At 35.7% G+C, this 14,490-nt stretch overlaps 1 protein-coding gene across 10 annotated transcripts in view; it reads left to right on the forward strand.

Moving 5' to 3' along the window:
• SOX5 (SRY-box transcription factor 5) overlaps positions 1-14,490 on the forward strand; it is a 1,020,679-nt gene that overhangs the window by 56,491 nt on the left and 949,698 nt on the right. The window lies entirely within an intron of this gene.

Genomic DNA, 14,490 nt, shown 5'->3' on the forward strand with positions numbered 1-14,490 from the left:
TAAGGATTTCATTAAGAACAAAAATTTGGTGAGTATGTGTGTCTGCTTGTAGTTCTTGCTCTAACCAAGACTGTTTATACTTCATTGCCTCAAAGCAATTAAATGGAGTGAAGATCTTGGGTTCCTAATTCGGCAAATGCATTCTGAACATGTGTTGACTTGCTGGCTCATAGTTTACCTTAAAGAAATATTCTGCAAGGAGTGTGAAACAGCAAATCCCTACAATGGTTAAAGGCAAAGCATTTTCTTACTGCATGAGAGAAAACAGTGTAAGGACAGTAGAATGAGTTCCATTACTTAAATACTTTTAGAGCAAGTGGATTTGAAATGTGATCCCAGTGTTTATCAGAACTTAATAATCCATCCTGTTGTCCTTTCATCAGCCCTTCAGGTCCTTGCTTGCTCTCCTTTGTGATTATCTACCTTCTTTTTATTGGTCAATTTAATATGTGAAAGTTACTACTGTACTTCAGAGGACTTTTGTGCATCTTCACTTTTAAAACTATGATTCAAATATTATTTTTAACATTCAAAACCCATAATTTATCATTTTGCATTGCTTGAGAATTTTTTTTAAACCAAACTCCAGCATGTGACTTTGGTGAATATGGCTCTGGTGATGGTTATTGGGGGGGATGTTTCAAGACTGTGGTGATTAGTATAAAGGAGATTAAAATACGTTGGCAAGGGCTGCCCTGTGAAGAGTAATCTCTTGAGCCCTTCCCAGAAAGCATGTTTTAGGTACTGCCACAGGGAGGAAAAATTTCCATGTAAGGGCCCAATTCAAGTCAGAGTTACAGATCAGTTGCCTTGGGTTTTACCACAAATGTAAATCATAGAACCCACCATACAAAGACGTCTGTAATTTCCCCATTAACTAGTCCCTTCACTCAGAGTGCACGCAAGCCAGAGTGAATGGCTACCACCCAGGCAGCAGCCCTGGCATGAAGAGAGGGGGTTGGGAGGGAAGGAAGGGAGGGAGGGAGAAGGAGAGAAAGGAAGAAAGAGACAGGAAGAAAGGAAGGAAGAAAGAAAGAGAAAAGTGTTTATTTGTCTATCTTGGTTGGCTTTCGGATGAAAGGAATGGGGGTAAGCCTGTCTTACCTCTTGTTTTGAATGCGGCAGCCCTTTTTGCATTTTGTTATATTAAAAATCTTTTTAAAGGATGATACCATTTTTAGCCGTGTGTTGTTCAGAATCCTGATGCTAATGTTTAAGTTAAAATAAGTGTAAATGAATATTAGAGCATGATGCTTCAAGGAACAGTTAGCAAAAGAGCAGTAGACAATCAAGAGGAAATGAGGGAGTTTCTCCGTGTCCGTTTTGGATATTTATATGAGTTTTGGAGCTCTTCATGTGCCTCCAAACCCACCCACACAACACTATTAAAAAAATATGATGTGTGTATTGAATACAGCCTGAATTTCCGTGAAAGCTTTCCAAAAGAAACTGCAAGTTGCCCATGTAACCAATTTTGTCCTGAATTTTCCTGTATAAGTGGAAAGAAATAGCTATTCGGGTTTCAGCCACACTTGGGCACACTGGCTTCATACCTGTTTCAAAATCTGCTTGCAAAATACTAAGTCCTCTTTAAAGGAAATGCTTTGTAAAAAAGGACCACAGGCTAAATTTACTTTATAGTAAATAGAAAGAAATTGGTGTTAAGATACTATAAAAGTGATTTATCTAATTCCTCCTCCTCTCCCTGCCTGAAAGTCCAGTGCCCATCTCAGAACAATCTTGGGAAATCACAGGGTAAAATTCCAAGAAACAATTCTTTTCTTTAATTAAGTGTTCCACGTCAGTTCAAAGTACAGTCTGAATCTGTTTTAGGTGCCTTGCATGTTTTTTTTTTTTCTAGCCCTGCATGTTTTTTTTTTTTTCTAGCCCTGCATAATGATAAAATATGTAACCTGAAGAAAGCCAAGCCGTAGAACAAATGGTCTGTCAAATATTTATTGCTGTGTCTGTCCTGTGCTTTTGTTTTGCCACCCAAATGTGACAAAGCAGCTTACTAAATGTGTGAAGTCTGCCATAAACTGCTGGAAGACTTGTGAGCCCAACAGAGGTTTCCTGTTAGGGCTTCCATATCAATGTTGCCTACTGCCTCTGTGGGCAACACTGAGTGGACCTGAGTTCAGGTGCCTTTATACATCACATTAATAGTTAGACAATGTTTTTAGTGTAATTGTGGGTCAATTTTTATAGGCAGAAACCCTGATGCATAGTTAGCAAAACTGGGGACAGAAATCAGCCCCAGCTGATCTGGAAGAGAAAGTAAAACCATACACACCTCCTTCTGTCAGATTCTGGATAGCTGATGAGAGTGTGCTAGTGCCCATCGTTGGGACAGCAAGGAAGATGTTCAGCTGGTCACCTGAAAATGGGTAAATGCTAACTGGATAGATATATCTGAGGATGACAACTTCTTTACCACACAACAATTCTGAGTTTTAATAAATAATCCAGAGGCAAGATTCCCTAACATCTCCCAACTATTTGGAAACATGAAGGTTTTTCCCCAAGGGAAGGAGCTGGCAACCTTAATTGTAGGCCGTTAACTCCTTTTGTCTTTATTCCTTGCCACTTACACCTTTACTCTTCTGAAGGAGGTGAGCTCTCTCTAGGCCTTGGTTTTCTGCCACGCACTGTTGTGGGGTGACTGAGCTGACTCCAACAGCTCACTTAGACCCAGGGAACCAAAGCAACCCCCCTCACCTCCAGACAGTGTTTACCACATCCCCTCTCCTACACTTGGCTAATCTAGGCTTGGAAACTTGTCCCTCTTCAGTCAGATGGTCAACTTTGAGCCATGGCTCTGAGAGTTGAACAAGTATGCTGAGATCTACAAGAAGGAAATTATTCCAATTTCTCCATCAGTCATTTAGGAAAACGGAGTTGAAGTGAGTGAAAATCAGAGTGCAAACATCACTGCTGTCCTCTTTAAGCGATTTGGATGTCTGTGTTGGCATAAAAAGGTCATTGTAGGCCTGAGGGGTTTCATATTATTCCCTTAAGTTAGACCTTCAATGTCAGCTATTTTCAACACTTGCCAAGAAGCACAAATGACCTTTAGTTACTTGCCTAGAAGACAAATGGTAGATTAACACAATAAATATAGTTTGCTGGGATCTCATCCCATCTGGCTTTAACTTTCTATTAGAATATTTTAAAAATACAGGATTCTTGAAATTTCTAATGGATTAAAATTAAGTTATGATACTTTATTTTGGGGATCCTGTGTAGATTTTATGGATAATGCCACCTAACGGAAATGATCTAATATCACCTACATGTTTTGGAACACAATCTGCATTTGGTTGTTTAGAGTGGAGAACTTAAAAAGGAGGTCTGGGGAAGAATGGAGTTGGGGGTATAGGAAGATTTAAAAATACTGCCAATTCTTACTTATGACAGAATAAGAAATAGAATTTTGAACATTTTCAAAATTAGATATGACATTGTCTAGTCAGATCTCACTGCAGATTTATTGATATTTCAGTTCTTTCTGTAGTACCTTAGTTCAAACATTGTATCTGGGAACTTGAGAACTAAGGATAACAAATAATAGGACACAGCCTGTAGTGTAAGGGTTCGAGTAAAAGCAAACATTGTAAGTCATACTTGAATAAATCCAAGATGGATGTTCACTTGTCTGCATTTTTTCTCTCTTTAAAGTCCTTACCTTTTGATATTATATTGGAATATTTTAGGTTTCCTCTATTCTGTTTTAATTAGGAGGTAAAGATTCCTCCCTGCCCCCCACCCCCACCTTCCAATGCTGCTAGGGGAGAGCTGAACTCCTATGAGCTTCTGAGCTCTGAGTATGGAGTGTTGGGAATCCTGGTGTCATCCTGCTTCTAAAAATCGATCGAACAATTAAAAAAAAAAAAGAGCAGCCAAAGAGACAATGAGTATTAAATGCAATACATGATCCTGGATCATGTCTTGGATCATGATTGGATCTAATAATAAAGGAGAAAATGCCTGAAAGGGCATTACTGGGACATATGAAAAAACTGGAATTACAGACTGTAAGCTTCATATCAATGTTAAATTTCTTGAACTTGATGACTGTACCTAAGGTGTTTACCTAAGTGAATATCCTTGTTCTTGGGAAGTGTACATGGGAGTATTATTAAGTGTTTAAGGAGTATGATGTATAAATCCTACTCTCAAATGTTTAGAAAATAGATGGACGATGGACAAACAGACAAATGGGTGGATAAATAGAATGATGTGGAAAATGTAGCAAAATTTTAAGTTGGTGGATCTGGATATCTGGGTGGAGGCATGTTGGCATTCTCTGAATGGAGTTTGTATATTTTTGCAACTTCTTTGTAGGTTTGAAATTATTTCAAAATAAAAAGTTTATAAAAAACAAACCAAACCAAAAGAAACTCTATTGAAAGTTTTTATCTTTGGAAAAAAGAGGACAACTGACTGCTGTGAACTTGATAGGCGGATGTATTTATTCATATCCAGGAATCTGCTTCTCTAGCAAGGCAGACATTAGAAGTTGAGATGATGACAACCTATCTGAATGGGATTCAGAATTAAATATTCACTGTTTTTGTTTGGGAGAAATATTTCCAAAAGTAGGATGTTGGTTAAGACAGAGATAATTTTTGTTGTTCTGGAATAACTCCCTGATTTAAATGGACTATAAAGGAGGATTTTAACTTGCATATTTTTAAAGTGAAGAAATGGGCAATGGAAAATATTCAGAGAAATATAAGGGAAACATATTAGCTTCTTGCAAACCATCTTCCTTGTATACCTGCTCGTTGCCTTTTCAAGAAATATTCATAAAATATTCTGTGTTGTGCAGACCTCTCAGAAATCTATTCCAGTTATGATATGTATCTTTTGCTTTTTGTAAAAGAAATATTTATGCCATTTGGAGAATGTAGGTTAGTTTTTTAAAAATGAAAAATTATAAAGAGAAATGTTTTCCATAATTTTTTAAAATTTAAATTTTGTTTTCAGATAAATGAAGCATAGGTCGTTTTTTCTTTTTTTTGGCTCTGCTTCTAGATGATTTGGAGATCTACAACATTTTCAGGAACAATTCATGGCATAATTTTACTGTTGGGGTGTTGGTCAATGATAAGCTTGTATTTAATCAACTGCTGCTTTTAGCGAATAAATGCTTGTACACAGAAGTTTATTCAGTGTTCTTTCCTAAGTGGTATATAGGCAATTGTATCTACTTTTCTAGGATGTCAAGGCATCCTGGAAGATGTTTTATAATATTTCTTTTTTATTTTTATTTTTATTTTTAAAATAACAGACACAATTGATGTCTGTTGATTAGTTGCCATTTATTTAGATATCAGCAAGTGTCAGTGACATTGAAAACTGTGGCATCAGAGCCAAGAGTGCTGACTACCTGGACTGATGTAATAGTGAAAGGAAGCTTCTAGGGTCTTTTCAGAGGCTCTGTCCCTTAGATGAGCACTGTGGTGGTATAATGATCAAATTTGAAATGCCTGTGGGACTGGAATAATTAAATAATACATTGGTTGACAATATCAGGATTCATATTTATCTGAGTAGGATGGAATGGTAGATCATCACTATTGGGGTTAATGTGAAGTCTTTGCCAACAAGGCCACAGTGAAGAAGTCATTTTCTCATATTACCTGGGAAATAGTATAATGGTTTCAGGGGACTCAGGATGGGTTAACATTGTTATATTGTTAACACTGATTGGGCTGCCCCCAAAACTAGTATGATGTTGGGTTGCATTAACAGAAGTTGAGATCTGGGGAAAGAGAAATGATACTGAGGTGAGATTGAAATTACTCTAACATTTTCTAGAGTCTTACTTTTAACTAATTTTAAGCCACACCTTAAAAATATCTGTAACATTTTCTAGAGTCTTACTTTTAACTAATTTTAAGCCGCAACTTAAAGAGATTATTGGGGATAACAACCGTAATGATGAGGGGACTTGAGGAAGAGCCAGGAGAAGTGAGATTCCAGGGAACAAAATGATTCTCAATTGTGACAGACCTTTGGACAGAAGTGTACTGAGATTTTTTTCGTGTGCAGATATTATAGGGAAACAAGCCTTCTATGATAGCTTCTTCAAATTGGAATGGCTTCATTAGGAATAGTGGATTTCCTGCACTAGATGTATTCCATGGGGGTTGAATTAATTATTTGTTGGGATGTTAGAGAAGAAACACATCTGATAATGGTTGGACCAAGTCATTTCTAAGTTTCCTTCAGATTCTGAGACTCTTAAGTTTCCTATTTAGTGAAAGGGCTATGGTTTGCTAGTTAATCTATTATATGTTGCATCTCAGAACATAATTACAAAACTTGAAATGGTCTACAGGAAAAAATATTGCCAGGCATGTAGCTGATATGTATAAAATGTATAAAAGTATTATAATAGCAGCTTGAAAGACCATGTGTTTTTGACAGGTGGAAAAAGGAAGATGGACATTTCAGGGTCGGGGGTGTGTGTGATAAAACATTTAACCTTATTATACCATATTCCCCTAGTATGTAGTAGTAATAATTACCAATTATTGATTGCCTTTTGTATGTCAGATTTTTTTTAAGGAGCTTTTAGATAGATTCTTTCTAATCAAGACAACAAATGGGAAGGGTATTTGTTATACTCATTTTCAGATGAAAAAACCGAGTGCAGAATGGTTGCCACGTAGAAAGCCAATGGCAGAGACATAGTGAATTGAAGTCTTTCTGGTCCAAAGTCTGCTCTCTTTCCACTACACCACTGAAAAGCCTTGTTGACAATTTGTTTGGACAATTCTGTCCTTTTAATTCCAATTCTGTGCTACTCATATTCTAGTCTGAACTACTGGTAAAGCTATTTTTTAAAGGCCCCCATGATTGGGGTTTTGATTATGAGGGCTAGAAAAATTTGGAATTGTTCATACAACTTGAATCCAAGGACCCCCCCCCCCCAACACCACCACCATCAATATTATATTAATTATCTGGCCTATATTCTCATGTTTTTTGGCTGGGATGTGGTATTCACATTTTGCAGTCTTCATTCTGCTGTGATATATTATTAGTGTTCTGTTTTTTTTTTTCCCGTACATCCATTCCCCCAGTACCTAAATGCTCTTATTCTTTTCTCCATCTGTTGAAATCTTTCGTATCTTCTTTTAAATTCCAATCCCCAATCTACTTTAAATCTATCTCTCAGGATTTCTCATTCCTCTAAATACAAAAGCATTTATTATGCATGTGTTTTAAAAATTACTTTCAGTAAAGGGCCTTATGTTATTTAATTTTATCATGTACTTATGCTTCATTTCTAGTTCCAGATTTTTGGATTCAACCTTATGTAAAGTAGTGGGCTGAGAAGAATACAAGATAATTAAGGCCATAATTATTTGATGGGCAGAATGCTGTCTATTTGGGGGTAAAGGTCCTGACTGTTCATTGGAAAGTGAGTTCAGAATCATTTTTGACACAATGATTTTCTAAAGGAAAACAAGGACTTGTTATGATGAATGTACAATATTAATTCCCACCAAGAAAATGTAGTTCAGTGACCTTAAGAGAATTAATTTTTATCATGAGGCATTCAATAGTATTAAGAAATCACATCTCACCTATACACACACACCACTCCGTTGTCTAAAGGTTGGAAGGTTCTAAAGTATGATTGATTTTTTCCTAGTTGAAGGAAGTAACAAATGCAGTGTTCCTAATTAATATGGTTTACAAAATTGTCAAATACCAAAAGGCAAGACGATTCAAGAATATCTCCAAAAAGAATTTTGAATAGGGAGTGAGATTTTGTTGGCTTGTACAGTGTGAAACCCTGAAATATCCCAAAGTAATTTGGGCAGAGAATAAAAAAGTATTTGCAAAGCCCCCCTGAGGGACTGTGGGAAAATGCAGAAATATTAAACTTCCCTACCTGGAGAATTACTGATATTCTCACAAGCATTGGGGACTACCAATTTAGAAATCTGAGCCCTCGATCTTGGGGCTTGCTCTTTTGAAGTTGGTTACTGCAAAGGAAGGGTAAGTCTACTTACAGTAGTGCCTGAGAGTCACCCCCAGAGAACCTCTTTTGTTGCTCAGATGTGGCCTCTCTCTCAAAGCCAACTCAGTGGGTAAACTCACTATTCTCCCCTCCCACATGGAACATGACTCCCAGGGGTATAAATCTCCCTGGCAACATGGGACATGCCTCCCAGGGATGAACCTGACCTGACATCATGGGATTGAGAAAATCTACTTAACCAAAAGGGGGAAGAGAAGTGAAACAAAATAAAGTTTCAGTGGCTGAGAGATTTCAGATGGAGTTGAGAGGTCATTCTGGAGGTTATTCTTATGCATTATTATAGATATCCCTTTTAGTTTTTAGTGTATTGAAATAGTTAGAAGGAAATACCTGAAACTGTTAAAGTGCAACCCAGTAGCCTTGATTTTTGAAGACGATTGTTTAACTATGAAGCTTACACAGTGTAACTGTGTGATTTTGAAAACCCTGTGGCTCACACTCCTTTTATACAGTGTATGGACAGATGAGTAGAAAAATGGGAACAAAAATTAAATGAATAGTAGGGGAGATGGGGAGATGGGATGTTTTAGGTGTTCTTCTTTACTTGTATTTTTATTCTTGTTTTAATTTTTTTTTTGGAGTAATGAAAACATTCAAAGGTTGATTTTGTTGATGAATGCAAAACTGTATGATGGTACTTTGAACAATTGATGGTACACTGTGAATGACTATAGGGTATGTGAATATATCTCAATAAAATTGGATTTTAAAAAAAGAATATCTCCAAAAAGGCATTATATTTCTGTAATTCATTTTAATTCACGAAAACATGGTCCTTGCCCTCAAGAAGGTTACAATCCCTTGAATCTAATTAAGGAGAAGGAGAAGTTTTAGTAACATTCTATATTCCTAGTAAACCAAATGGAAACAGAGACAAGAAAAGATTAGTGAATTGAAGATATTGACCTATGCAAATAGATTACAAAAATTAAATATGTATAGCTTGACCAAATGAGTACTCTGGTGGGAGAGATAATAAGTAGCCAAATTTGCTCCTTTGTAAAGCTTTTGGGACCAAAGACCTGCCACAATAATGTTTATCAATATTATCAACTTCACAAATTTCTTTCAGCACTTTTAAGTCAGCATCATATACAAAGTTGAAATGTAATGGACAATACAAATATAATTCATCTTTGCCTGTGATATAATATGTATCTGATTAAGCACGCTTTTCTTACATAGAGAGTGAATTATTTTTAAAGAATTTAGCAAAAGCAATAGCACTTTAAGGACTTCATGTGTTGTTTGGAGACCGAGCTAAAGAAGAAAATGCAAAAAATTGTAAAATAAGTTTTGTGAGTGGAGTTTAAAAAAAGAAAGAAAGAAAAATGCTTAGAAAAACCAATTTAAATCCAGTTTAGGCTCTTTGTAGCCAAACTATTGTCACCTGGTAGCCGACTGTTATTTGGTTCATGTGAACAAGTAGATAATTTGGGTGTTGATCCCCAAAACCTACCACCACTGTAGGTAAAATTACAGAGATAGGCAGATATTTTTGTTAAAAGAGGCTGGGAGACTGCAGATTATGCTTGATGAAAACTTAAAACAAAGGAGTTCCTCTATGCTTGCAAACTGGAATGGTCATAAAATACATACTCATGTGCTTTTCAATTTAGCACTGATTATTAGCATCTCATCTGAGAGGAAAAGTTACAGTGTGTTTAAATAACTGAACTGAAGTGATGAATGATTTAGTTTAGTTTCTGTGGTGAGTGAGTTGGTAAAGCCCATAGAAACTTTCACTGAAAGAGAAAATTTCAGGACAGCTAAGTTAATTCATCTGGTGTTTTCACTTTACAGAAAAATTCCACACGTTATTTTGTTTTGTTTTGTGTTAAAAAAGAAGCAATATCTTCAAAACACAGCTTCATTTTTGCAGACTTAAAAAAAAGCCTGATGCTTTTTAAAGTAAAAATGAAGAATCTATCGAAAATGTCTCATGAGTCAGCAAACTGGGAATAAGTGTCATTGTAACTGAATTTGAGTTGTCATAAACATTGCGTTTCACTGTGGTTTTTATTTTCCCTCTAACTCCTATATTGTTGTGATGGTGGGGAAACATTCACCCACACACAAGTAACAAAGAACAAATATTGCAAAACAATTATCAATGAGATAACTTAGAGCAAACTTTTATTCATAATACTCTTGCTGTAAATTTTCTAGTGTACAAATTTACATGGCTTCCTCTGCTCCCTTTAGGGAATTTAAAGACAAATTCCCTAAAAGTGTATAAGTAGGATCGTAAAATGAAATCACAAGAATGAAACATTATTCTGAAATATAAATTTCCTAGAATGAAGAATATAGGAATGGTTACTTTTGGACACATTTGGTTAATACATAAACTATTTGTTAAAAGGGTTGGGCAGACTGAAATTGAATTTAAATGAAGAGGTGTGAACATTTTTATTTCTTAGAATATATAACATTCCACATTGATTGATGATTACTTACGTCTTTACTCTGTAGTGTATATCTCTATTGAAACTTTAATAGTAGTTAGCAGTGGGGAGAATGTCATTTCTGGTAATACTGAGTGTCAGGATTGCAAAATCTACAAGATCTGTGAGTAAAATTGTGCTTAATATATTATCGTCAAATATAACCTGTCCTGATTTCCCCGTTCTTTCCTCTGAGGAATCATACTTATCTTTCATTCTGTGTCAGGAGAAACTGTCATTTAAGGGCAATTTCTGTTCCTATGCTGGCATATTTCTTTTGTTTATGTTCTTTCATTTCCCATATGGGACTCTTTCTCAATGTGTGTATATGGTTTATCCACACGTAAGTGGCAGCACCAGCTACTTCTCCAAGTGCGTTAGGAGTTGTTGCTGTTGATAGGTGTGGCTTAGGATGGATCCTTAGGGGAATGGCCAATTTCCTCTAATGTCTGAAGTTAAAGATAACTCTCTTCTTCACATGTTTTGTCTTTCTACTGAAAATCCTTCAACCTACAAGGTTTTTGATGACTATATTAACTAGTATGATTTGTATAACCGCAGTCTCCTAGATCATATTAGACAGATTTGCCAAAGGATATTTTGAAAATTAATTTGAAAATATTTCAGAATTTATATATTGCCCCATACTAGCAGATAGTCCAGACTGAACTGAGATCCTTGAGGGGAGAAGGAAGTCCAGTGTCAAGAAAACAACATGGCACCATTATTAAGCACGAGGCTCTAGGGCCAGACCATCTCAGTCTAAAATCCTGCTCTAGGATTCACTAGCTATGGGACCTTGGGCAATTTAATTGTATCTTCATGCCTCAGTTATCCTCTTTGAAAAATAGGAATTGAGTTGCTCTCAGAATTAAATGAATTAATAGTAGCCAAGTCCTGAGAATTGTGCCTGATATATAGTAGGTATGTAGTAAACATTAACAATTTTACTTTTTAACAAACTCCCCATCCATCACCAAGCATAGAGCTGCCCCTTAAAATGATACTGAGTAAATATCCACAAAATTGAACAAGTACCTGGATTCCCCTCTTATTTTTTCCCAATATAAAATTTTATAAAGCTGCTTTTACATTTACATATATTTATTGATATAATACTTTGAGTAAAGTATTAAGCACTTGGGAGCTAAAGATGCATTATACTTGCCATTTCAGAAATATGTGGTTTTGGGAAAATTTTTTTAATTTTCTTTAATTTATTTTCCTCAGTTGTAAAGGGTTGTTGCAAAGAGTAAATGAGATCATGTATGAAGAGTGCTTAGCCATTGCCTGGCCATAGTAAGCACTTAAGAGGTGCTAGCTTATTTTCTACTATGGGAGGTAAAATATGTCAAACAAATATACAGGGTAGACAATGACACATTTCCAATGGGACAGCAGCGGAGGTGGACAGACTGGTAAAGGAAAGTTGTGAGGGAGTTGGCATTTGACTGGAACATTGAAGAATGCATGGAATTTAGTCCTGCAGAGAAAGGACATTTCATATAGAGGGAACAACCTGAATGAAAACTCAAAGTTTAGAAATCAGGGTGTTTAATGGGAACAGTAAGAAGTTCAACTAGGCTAGTTTAGAGGAGGAAACCATTCTAACTATTGATAGTGAGATGTAGAGTGGGAAAGGAAGATTGGAGTCAGATAATGGAAGTTCTTGAATGTAGTTGGGCATTATTTGGTAGACATTTAAAAGATGTTTAAGATTTCTGAGCAGATTGGAGCATGATTGAAACTTTCCTGAATTCTTTCAGGAAAGTTTCCATTGGCATTTCTAAGTGGGATGAATGGGAGATGGAGATATTGGAAGCAAAGGCATCAGTTAAGGAGCTGGGTAATGGTTCAAGCAAGAGATAAAGAGGGTCTAAGCTAGTAGTTGTGAGAATACAGTGGAAGGCATAGATGGAAAAAGATTTCAGTGGAAGAACTGTCAAGCCTTGGCAACTGGATGTGGGAGAAAAGCAAGAAGTTGACAAATAGATCTCCAAGATTTCTAGTTCCAGGTGTATAAGAGGACCACGCTACGATGAACAGAAATACGGAACACAGGAAGGACATGGAGTGCGTTAAACAGGAACAGGAACGAGGACTGGTTAGAATCAAATGAGCCTGATATTGGCCCCCATCCTGACCATTTGGATAGAAAGGTGTTTTAAAAAAAACAGGTGGGAAGGAATATAATTCTTTTTTTATCAACGGTGAAATCTGTGGATGGAAGGTATATATTGAAGTGTACTGCGAAAGCTATTGAATTACAGTATTAGAGGAAAGCACCTTTGTCTCTTTTCTTTCTTTCAAGAAAATAATAAAGTGAAAGACATACATACAGAAAAAATGTAGATGTCTTCAGTGATTTTAATGGATAAATGGAAATCTGATCCTTTATGAACTTGGGATTTTAATATCAAATACAATAAACTATGTTTAAATAGTGGTAAGGTTTTATGATGTCGGGTGAAGGAAGAAAATTCAAGATTAATTCTAACACTCGAGTAGTGTAATTTAAGAAGCTCTTTCAGTATGCTACCAGAAACATTGTTCTGGCTGTCACGAGATAGTCCTTGATTCTGGATTCCCTGGGTGTTGGATAAACTCACTTCTTTTATATTTCATTATGTTTATTTTGAGGGTTTTGTATTCCTTCTTGGAAAGCATTTGCTGTGCTTTCTTTTCTTCTTGACAAATCAATTTGGTAAGTTAAAAAATAAATGATTCTTAGGCAAATTATTTTGTTAACCAGTGGCTTCTGTTTAAGGTAACTTTATTTAGGATTTTTTGTTTTAATAGGCTTCAGGAGAGAGACAAAACTGTGTTCATCATCAATTAAGGTATAATATAATAGAAAATCTTATTTTATATCAGTCTGGTACTTATATCTAAACAATATTTGACGAAGATCTTTAATTTATAATAGTATTTGATGCAAGTGTGACAAAAATATGCATCTTATTCTAAAGAGAACCTGAAACACAGAACTCTTGAAGGATTTGTCTGCTTCTTAAAAGTAATTGTTTATAATTAAATCAAGACTGCTATTCTTGCATAGTAGTGAAGAATTCATCTTTTCACTGTATGTTCCTCATACCAAGGGCAGTTAAATTTTCTAAAAACTGCTGAACAGTGGTCATTTTCAACACCCTGGTGGTGTAATTCTGATTGCATATTGTTCATAAAATTCTGTCTCTAAAGCAAATAAATAAAACAATATATAAAGATATTTAAATCTCTGCCCTAGAACTTATGTAGGAGTAGACAAATGGAACTCATTTATACAAGTAGAAATGTAATGAGAGGCTATAAACCCATTAATTTTTGAATGCAAAACCTTATTTTTGAAATGTGTCATGAAATTTTCTTCAGATTGGAATCCTCATTCTTACCTATGCTGTGAATCTGACTAGATTTTCAGTATCAATTATATCTGATCTCTATGGCTGAGATTTATTTTTTCAATACGATTTTCTGGGACCAAAGATGAATAAAACTGTACCTGCCTTCAAGGATCTTTTAGTCTAGTAGAGGAGGCCAGCATAAACAGATGTACACAGAGCAGTGTGATAATGGAGAAGAGGAAAGCCAAGGTCTGTGGGAGCTCAAACTGAGGACTCACAGCCTCTGTTTCAGCTGTTTAACATCTGCTGAACAATTGCAGTGATGGTCCATCCGTTTACTGCATTTCAGGACAGCCATTTCTATTGTTGGTCAGTTTTCATTGCTAAAATACTTTTTTTAAAAATGCAATTTTATTGTAATATATTCACATGCCATACAATCTTCTAAAGTGTACAACAGTTGTTCACAGTATCATCATATAGTTGTGCATTCATCACCACAATTTTTAACATTTTTATTACTCTAAAAAATTAAAGTAAAAATAAGAATAAAAATAAAAGTAAAAAAGAACATCCAAAACATCCCATACCCCTCATTCCCCACAATTATTCATTTACTGTTTTCCTCCATTTTTCT

This window comes from Choloepus didactylus, chromosome 8 (assembly GCF_015220235.1).
Source record: "Choloepus didactylus isolate mChoDid1 chromosome 8, mChoDid1.pri, whole genome shotgun sequence".
NCBI classification, from domain to species: domain Eukaryota; kingdom Metazoa; phylum Chordata; class Mammalia; order Pilosa; family Megalonychidae; genus Choloepus; species Choloepus didactylus.